Here is a 10,389-nt window from a genome sequence, read left to right on the forward strand (position 1 = left end):
CGGTTTTTTTAGACATTCTATGACTACCCTTAAGTCGGACTAGTATATTTGGACTGCTATGTGTGCACTTTGAACTCTTTATATTTTCGAAAATCTCTGCCCGTGTGACATTCATAATTATTTGCATGGTCAACTTTTAGTGTCGAGCATTGCCGTCGTAGGAGGCCTAACAACGACGCAAAGAGTTATTAATTTTTTCACGAGTCGCTTTTGAAATCGAGTGCTTTTCTTACGCCCTCGTAGCAATTCTTTTTACGAACATTTTTTTTGCGCTACGTATTTCCTTTCGCGCGGGCACCGAGGCTGCTGCGCCTGACCAGAAGGCCAAGCAGCAACTTCAGCGCCCAGCGAGGGGCGTGAGAAATTCTGGCGCCCAGCCAGGGGCGTTGAAAATGCGTCCCTGGCTGGTTCTCGTTTTCTGTCTTCTGTTTATGCGACTTCGATTTGCGTGCTTGCCTAATAACGTCCTTTACGCGTAGCAGCGTTTGTAGGATTCGTTACAGGCCGTCCCGAGCGTCGCTTATTTTTGTGCGACCATTCGGGTTTGCGGAACACGTGTTTCGGTATAACTCTTTGGCAAATTAGTCTATGAATGTTTGGGAAATTTTTAAGGTCGTCGGTTTTCTAGGATAGTTTGTCGCACACAATCACATATTTCGCTACACGTAACTACATTACAAACATGGATTTGAAAATTAAATATGTCACGTAGTTTATGATAGGCTTCTATGGGTAGTTTATTTGCGCCTGGCTTGATACCGCTTCTATCGTAGATCCAACACATGCCCCGGTCGAGGTAGTGTCTTCAACAGACGAATTTCGCCCAAGAGGCCAACCCGCAAGTGCAAGTCAAGGGGGCATGCAGGCGAGAGGGACCTAATGAGCGAGCGATTGGATTCGGGATAGGTGTACTACCTACACAAGTACCGAGTGGGCAACATGCGCGGCGTATGCACCCCCTATTGGCGGAAAAAGGTATCCTTAGTCCCAACTCCCGAGGGAGCCATGATTCGTCATGCGGTTCTGCCCGTTCACATTAATATGCTGATTTTCAGGTCGTCCCAACTTGATGGGGAAATAAACGCGGGGTAGGATCGTTTCACCCTTCGGCTATTTTGATTACCTACAAGCACGAGTATTTCCTTCACTATCCCCAGTGGAGTCGCCACTGTGAGGGGGTCGAAAAAGCGCGAGGCTAATGCGTGACCTCGTCCCTCGTGGGTGTGACGATTCTTTTTATTCAATCAAGTGTAATTGGATTTCCTGTGAGTTTTCACCCAATTGACTAGTAATATAGGAGTCGCCATTCAGTTTTTAACGACAATGAGAAAAACTGACAAAACCCGGTTATCGTGACATAAAGGGAGTGCAATTATGTTTGACCACGACGGCCGTAGGTTCCCTTGTGATCCCTGGTGTGGGGATCTCTCAACATACACCCGCAAGGTAGAGATTGAGGGTTCGGGGGACTGTAACTACCGAGAGGAGTACTTCGCTCGTCGATAACTCCAGAGGCAGGATATCCTTACTAGCTCAGCATAAATAATTGAAGGGACATGCGTTAACTATTAAACTAATCTGAGTTGATTTTAGCAATGTGCAACATATAATACTAGATCGATCGCGATTATCTGATTTAAGTAGCATTAGGGAACCTAGCATGATAATCCAATTTCCCAAAAATATTATATTTGTTAGGCGTGATAGAACAATCAGATTTAGTTAGTTTAACAGTTCATAAAAAGGGCGAGGAAAGCAATTAAATCATCGAGAAGGGACACATTACGACGCACCCTTGAGAGGTGCGTCACGGTTCTCAGAAAACTAACCACTTTGACTTTGCTATTTCTCCTTTTTATTTAACGAATCTCAATTATGGGACAGGATACGTTCTGTTCGATTTATGGATCGATTGCGACAGAACGCGTGAACAATTTCGCAGCGTGAGGCTTAGGCTAAGGGTTGGAGTCAATACTCATAATATAATTGTGTGTTGTGTGTGTTCCCTTCACGTCGAATTTGGGGTTGTATTTATAGGGAAGAGTTCGTGGAAAGATAGAATTGCAGAGTTCTAATCCATAAAGAATTAGGAAAAAACACGTACCCAGGTATTTTCAGCGCCCAGGCCTGGGCGCCGAAGATTTCGACGCCCAGAGCCAGGCGTTGAAAATAGGGTCTGGGCTGTTTTCTTAGTCAGATTCGGATTCCTGAAATCCGTAGTGTTTGAGACTTAATCGAGTCTTTTAGTGCGTATTAATCTTGTGACGGGATGCGTCTGGGCCCGTTACGAACTCTAGGCTCGTTAGGATTTTAATTAATACGTAACTCTTATTTCCGAATCATATTAGGAATAGGATTCTCGTAGTTTTCTATCTCATTTAGGATTTATTGGAATGCAACACCTAATTCTGACAGGTTTCTATCCTTTATGATTTGCCACTTTTAGATGCTACCTTTTACGGCAGTTACTATTTTTAGCAGGTTTCCATAAATAGAAGGTTTTCTATAAATATCAGGTTTCGGGTGAAATAAAAAGAGGAATTGAGATTCGTTTATTTTATAGGAGATGCGTTGTCAAGTGGAGATTTATGCTTTCATCATCGAACCTTTCCCTTTCGGGAATGGGGACAAAAGTAGGTGTCTACACTCCCACGGTGAAATTCAAGACGAAGTTTCCAACCATTTTCAAGACGGACTTTGAAGTTGAAGCTTCAAGATGAAGTCGGGCCATACTAGATCACATTAATCTTATGCATGCTTTAAGTTATTTATTGCTTTTAAATATGTCTTAAATATGCATGAGATTGTGGCTTGATTATGTTGCATGATTAAGGATTTTAGTTCACTTAAAATCTAACCAACATAGTAAGAGCCTTAAGTTCCAAACTTAAAAATTGAGTTAAAAGGTGCCATGCCAAAATAACACTTACTTGGATAACCTTTACATCAATCTAGTAATAGTTTTACGCTCAGCGAGGTGTTACTTATTGATCCTAAAGGGGTAAGGTACACAAATAATTGTGAGTACATGTTAGTTTTGGTGAAACTCAACGATATAAGTAAGGAGTCCTTTTATGTCGTGGCAAAATTGATAGGTTTACCTAATAAGTTCTTAGACGTACCTATCAACCAAGAGTAGTTTCTAGACTATTAGCAAAAGGCTTTTGCTTACCTAGAATATTTTAGAATTGAGTCAAAATACATAATGTGCTTAATTCTTCAATGGTTTTAGGGTCTTGGAATCATTTTATTCACACCTGCCGGAACAATAAATTCGAATAAAATGCTAATAACTTGTTTGAATTGCATGATTGCTTTAATTTTCAAGTTATTATTTATGATAAATGTTTAGACTTTGCATGCTTCAATGTATGTTTTAATTAGTGTTTATAATTAAATATCTTGCACTGCAGTAAAACCTTTTAGAAATGTAACAGCAAATTTCCTCGATTGGTAGTGAATCCAAGAACGATTCACAGAAATGAGAGAAAGTGAGCAATTTAAAATGTACGTTTCTTATATCGACTTTTATGGTTGTTTTCGAATATCAAATTCGAATGGCAAACCAATTGGTGCTTGTGAATTCAAAATACACTGTAGTTTTGAGATCATAAAGCATTGAGTTTAAAACGCTCAGCTTTACCAATGGTTAAGAACCTAAAATCTTTTTCCATTTAATTCTCGAATGAGTCTAGACCCTAGACATTCGAATAGATCGATGCTTAGAAAACTTTAGGAAATGGGCGGTTACGAAGTTCTATGAAGGAAAACCAAGTGTTTAACTTAATATTCTTATACTGAAATTAAATTAAAAATCATTTTATTTGTTTTACAGAAATAAAGAAAAACCTCCAAACCCTTTTTCTCATTAGTCTCTGTCTACGCTTATTAACTGGGCCGCTGTTCCTTCTATTCGTCGTCGCTCTACTCATGTTCGCTACCACCGACGTCATCATCGTAGGTTATTGTCTCCTTCTCGCCTTCCTCTCTTCCCCGCTCCCTGTTACGCTCACGGCAGTAACAACAAACAAGGTAAGCACTGATTCGTGGGTTATGGATGTTGTTCGTTCGATTGAGTTTGACATTGTTTGTGCGATTTAATGTGTTGTTGTTGATGTTGCTGCCGTTGAATTGATATTGTTGTTGGTCGTTAGTGCTGCTGGTATTAAATAGTTTGATTGGCTGACTTCTCTTGCTAAAGATTTCTATGCCCAAACTGATGTCGGTTGTTCTAGTTTTAAAAACAACATATGGAGGCTAATTATATTTATAATGGGTTGACTTGAAATGTTGTTGGTGATGGTTAGTTTGATGTTAATGTAAGTTACGACTATTTATCAGGGTAAAACAACATGTATAGTGTATACAAAATTAGCTTTTGGATACCTTCTTATGCTAAGTTACACTACAAGTTAAATAATTCGTATTTTGTGAAGGAAAAATTAAATGACTTATAGATTATTAAAACAGTCTTGGATGTAGCTAAACTACAGTTTTAAATAAGTTTTTACGATGAGATTACAATGTGAACAATAGTAGCTTATTGTTTGTATATATGGAGCATTAAGAGACTAAAATTCAAATTATTAGGAAGTTGTATAAACCTGATTTTTAGTACTTTAAATGTTAATTTATGTAATCAAGAAACTAATTGTATTATTATACAATGTTTAGATATCAAGTTGGTAGAAGAGAGATTGTAGCTCGTTGCCGTTAAGATGTTTGTTTTTGTACTTCAAAAAGTACGTACTAGTCCTAGAATGTACTAGTAGTATTAGTGGCATGAGTAGGCCTTGAGATTATTTATATTTCAATGAATGTGTTGTGATGCGTACACTTGGGATTATGTCGTTGTTGTTTGTTTACTATAAGAAGCAAGCATGATCTTTAATATGATTGTATTTACAAGTTTTACTATTGTCAATTAGACTAAGTTTAGACATAGTATGTGAGAGGTCTCTCAAAACCTCCGAGCCAAGGACTAAAGGCTTAATAATGGGTGTCTTATTTGTTTGATTACTCGTCCTAAAGGAACTAAAAGAGAAGTCGTGTTGCTCATGTTTTATAGTTATATTTTGTTCAAGGTCTAAAATAATTGAATAACAAGGAAATTACTAAAGCACTTAAAGTGAAATTAAAGGAATGGCTTGTAAGCTCTCAGAGATAGTTTCTCGAGTAGTAGTATGGGTAAAGGGACAATCTTTGTATTAGTATCCTGCACTCTTTATTATGCGCTAGGGCGCTTTTACCTACAGAAATCGAGTTAACTAAGTAGTTAAACTTCCTAGAGAAGGTACGTCAAGGACTCTTCTCGGGGTATGCATACTGATTCAAGGTTAAGTTGTACTAGAGGACGCTCTAGTAAGTTTAAAGTTACATATTCGAAGGCACGTCTAGGACTCTTCGACACTCTTATAGGATCGTTAGGTGCGGTCAAGGACGGCCTACGATCAATCTTTCATATTCCAACGCCAATCCAAATCCACATAAATCAAGGTTGAGACGGTAAGTTAGAGTCGTGCCCTGAGGTGCATTGTTTAATAGTATCGTGTCTTGGGTGTTTAATATTAAATTATTATTACTTTAGTACGTATCCAGCATTAGCTGACTTGATCTTTGTTTTTGTTGGCCATGTCTCTTTATATGTTGGCCCTGCGGTGAACCATAATTTCATTTGGGATTATGGGGAGCAGTCAATCTACAGGTTTGTGAGTAAGCATGCATGGGGATAGATTTTGAAGTGCCTTTTTCGAACATTACATTGGTTTCGGATTTTTTTATGTATTACAACTACTTAATTGATCTATTCCTTGTGTTGGAGTTTGAATTTAATAAGGGGCCAATCCAGGTCTCCGCATTGTATTTTGGACTATCTGTTTTAAGACTTCCGCTGTTTGTTTTCGAAGTTAGACTATAAAGGTTAACCGGTTTTCAATTAATTATTTCATCTGCCTTATACGTTCCATCGTGGCAGTAACACCCCTATGTTTCCCTATTCTCAAATATAGGTGTTTTAAATAGGGATGATTATGGGGGTGTTACAACCAAGGCCAATCTACGTTCTTAGAACATCGAAACAATAAATTTAATAATCCACAATCGTCCTACCAGGATTTACAACTATTAAAACCTTGAAATTCATACTTTAGATAATCAAAAATTAATATTTCAATGTATTTAGATAATCTGAAAATTAAATATATTATTTAAACATAATATATAAATATGAAATTCTAATTAAATTATAAAAATCATAAATTCAATTTAATTAAAATATAACTTAAATTAATAACATTTAAATTAGAAAATTTAATTTAATTGCTTAGATTGAGTTCAAGAAATAACCAAGAAAGAGGAGGGTTTTGGGCGGCCGGCGGATAGAGTCACGGCGGCAGGTGGTCGCAAGGGCAGCGACGGCTGAGCAAGGTGGTTGCGCGGCTCGGGCTGACGACAAACAACCACGAGTTAGGAGGGGGAAAACGAAGGGAAGAACGAAGACCGTAGAGAAAGAAAAAGAGGAGAGGAAGGGGAGGAGTTACCGGCTGCGTGGCTGACCGTCGTTGCGTGGTTGGCGGTGAGGCGGCGACGAACGGTGATGGTGTTGGCTGCGTGCGAAACCGAAACAAAAGGGAGGATTAACGGTTAGGGCAAGACGAAAAGAGAAGAGGGACGAAAGAGAAAGAGGACGAAGGAGAAGGGGCCAAAACTTACCGGCGACGAGGAGGTGGTTAACCGGCGGCAGCAAGGACAGCAGTGAGGAGAGAAGAACGACAGTGAGAAGAGAGAAGGGTTTTGGGGTTTTCTTGATTTTTCACGTGAAGTAGGAAGGAAGGGGTTTGGTGTTTTTTGTTGTACGTGGAGTAGAAGTATGGATTATGGGTTTATAATATTGGGCTTTACCCAATTGGACTAGACTTAGGAATTTAGTTTCAGGATTCGAATCCAAAATTGAATAAGATCGTTTTCTAAATTCAATCAGTTTTCGTAATTCGATTTCTTTTCAACTTAAAATTCTAAAATTATTTTGATTTCATAAATCATTAAAAATATTCAAAATGTAATAAAATAAATATACGTTAATTATATATTTATTTCTAAAATTCATAAATTCTTATTTAAATATATTAAATATACGTTAAAATATATAAATAACGTTTATAAATTTACGGGGGATTACAGGTTGTTAATAAGTAACAATTGTTAATATCTTAAACTATCAAATAAGTAAAAATTAGTTTTAAAAAATTACAACATTGTGCAAGTATTTATAATAATCCAAAAAAATATTATTGGGTAATCCGTACATGACTATGTTCATCATATAGTATTAATAATCACCAAAAAAACAGAAAAAGTAGAACGATGTGTGAATATAATATATAGTACAAAAATCAAAGAGTTTTATCTACAATTTGAGGAATTAAGTAGTAGAGTAGTATAGTAGTAGATACATTAAATTACGCAATATATGTTTAAGGAAGTTACATTTTTTTTTTTATATAAAAAAAGTAAACTATTATTATCAATGGCATGGATAATATCGAATGTAGTTGCTACATATACTACGTATAAAATCGTACAACCAATGGCGGTTATAATTATCGAATTTAATTGTTAAAATATTATAGAGTACTATAGTAAACAAAATTATCTCTTAATCACATATACTTGATTGATTTTCAAATTTATTTGTATTATAATTATCCAATATCAGTTGACTACTTTTAAATTTTTATAAGAATCCTACTATGTATTCCGTAAAATGGATTAATTTTTTTATAAAAAGATAATCTTATATTGGTCATATTTGTTACCAAATTATAGAAAATATAATTTAAAATAATTCCCATGTGTAGAATGTTTTTTTTTTTTTTGAGGAAAATAGAATAAAATATTTTTATGATGTGCAAGTTAACAATAACTATAGAATCAAATACTTTTTTTTTTAGTCTTTTTGTATATCTATAAGAGAGGCAAATTAAAGAGATCATTTGTCAGCTTCACATTGATTTCCTCTCCTTTAGTATAGTATATAGATTAATAGATAAAATGGTAGTATTATGTAAATATTTAGACAAAGTCAACAAAATGCTATGGAATACATAACTATGTTCAACATACAATATGAATAATAATCCAAAAAAAAAAAGTAGAGCGATGTGTGAATATAAAAGCTAATGTAAAAAATTAAAGAGTTGCATCTAAAAAATTGAGGAATTACGTAGTAGATAGATTAGATTACGCAAGTTTTCTCTTGTTTAAGGAAGTTACATAATTTTTTTAAAGTAGTAAAATATTACTATCATATCAACGGCGGTGATAATTATCGAATTTAGTTGCTAAATATAATACGTCTAAAATATAAAATAGTACAATCATTGGCGGCTATAATTATCGAATTTAGTTGTTAAAGTATTATAGAGTACTACAATAACTTTTTTTTATACACTCTTATTTATACTGTATTGATTTTCTAATTATATGTATTCTAATATATTATGTAAGTACAAATCGGTTGATTACTGCAATTTATTTTTTTATAAATATCCTACTACGTACTCCGTATAATAGCCTATTTTGGTTTATAAAAAGATATATAATCATATTTGTTAACAAAATATGGAAAAGATTTTACAAAATATTCCCCATGTATTGGGTGGCATCTTATTTTAGGAAAATAGAATCAAATACTTTTTAAGGTGAAAGTTAACAAATGATTTTTTTGTTTAATTTATTTTATATCTAAAAGAGAGGCGAATCAATGAGTGACATTTGTCATCACCACATTGATTTCCTCTCTTTTAGTATATTATATAGATAGATAGATAGATAGATAATAGATAGATTAATGGTGGTCGATAAATTTTTTATTTCTCATTCGATATCTTATTTATTAAAACAATTAAAAACAGAAAAAACTTGCATAGATAAAATTATTTTTATTCTCATTCAACACTTGTGTCAAGCATATAAAGTTATCTCATCCACCCTTCACTTGGATAGGAACACCATTTAACACTCACACAATTGTTTTATCAACCTCATTACTCGATCATTTAACACCTACCCACACCGCTTACTTTATCCAGTTATAGATGATTTTTAGGTGGGGTGGGCCTGCACAACAGTATCTGTAACACCCCGACAATTCTCCTTTTTCTAGAATAACCCTTTTTATAAATATAACTATAGAGAATTATCAAAGTATTATCGCCCGTGTGAAAAGGTAACGGCTTATTCAAAATTTTGCAGCGGAAAACATAAAACTAACTTTAAGTTTATAAATAATCGACTACATAATTAACTCCAAAACCAATCAACGAAAATAAAGTCGATGTAGCTAGTTCAACAAGTTTAAATTCCAATTTAACAAACCAAAGTCAACTTAGCAAATCGAAACTAAATACAAGCTCTCTAGTCCCGAACCCAATGATGCATCATCTTCAAACATGTAGATGGACAACGCTTATTGATCCTTAGAGACTGCTCACCAAAATGGGTCATCACAGGATCAATAAGGCATAGCCATGATCAACACACACAAACAAAGCACGTAATCAGCAAAGCTGAGTACTACATACTAAATCAATGAATAAATATTCCTAACATGATACTAATAAAACATAAGTAAGGTAACCAAAACATATTAACTCGAAGACCACACTTGACTATACTAGACTAGACTAGACTTTTATAACATTAATATTATTTTAATTGAAATAGTCAATGGACCGGGTTGTCTACTAGAAGTCTTCACTAAGAAAGACGAGGTACCGGCGCGACTCCTTAACCCCAATGACCTGCGATATCGAGGAAATTTTGAATAAAATAGAACCGGTGATCAATTCTGTCCCAGAAAAAGCCATAGGCGATCCATGACCCAACTCCTTATTGTCCGTCACTTCAGGCGTGGACAGTCTAAAGCTATTGTTATTCAGTTTCACTTTACATGATTTACCAATTAATACTTTGTTATGACTCGTCAGTCACATAATTCACATAATCAACAAGTATTCAAAATTGTTTTTATCTTGGAATTTAGTAAGCGATCACAAAGTTATCAATCAAGAACTCATTCCAATTATTTCAATCTTTCCTTTAACAATGGTTAACCACCTTTGTATAGGTGTAAATTATCAACTTGCTAAACAAGGTCCTCGACCCTCATAAAGTAGTGAAATGCTAAAATGGAACAACGATCAATCGATCTAAACCAATATATATATATATAAAATAATATAAAGTTCCCAACCGACATGCTTGCATCAATCATCCATGCTAACATGTTATGGTTCTCATAATAAAATTCTATGCTCAACGCATTCATCCAACGACATTGAACATGAAATTCCAACATAAACAAGTTCATCAATATATTCCACAAGGTTT

The 10,389-nt window shown here is 35.0% G+C and overlaps 1 long non-coding RNA gene across 1 annotated transcript; it reads left to right on the forward strand.

Annotated features, from left to right (window-relative positions):
- The first annotated feature begins 3,797 nt into the window (after nucleotides 1-3,797).
- Nucleotides 3,798-5,954, forward strand: LOC130466937 (uncharacterized). Its single transcript, XR_008927100.1, has 2 exons — nucleotides 3,798-4,032; nucleotides 5,694-5,954. It is a non-coding gene; the product is annotated as an uncharacterized lncRNA (long non-coding RNA).
- Nucleotides 5,955-10,389: the final 4,435 nt, after the last annotated feature.

Source organism: Spinacia oleracea, chromosome 2 (genome assembly GCF_020520425.1).
Source record: "Spinacia oleracea cultivar Varoflay chromosome 2, BTI_SOV_V1, whole genome shotgun sequence".
NCBI lineage: Eukaryota > Viridiplantae > Streptophyta > Magnoliopsida > Caryophyllales > Amaranthaceae > Spinacia > Spinacia oleracea.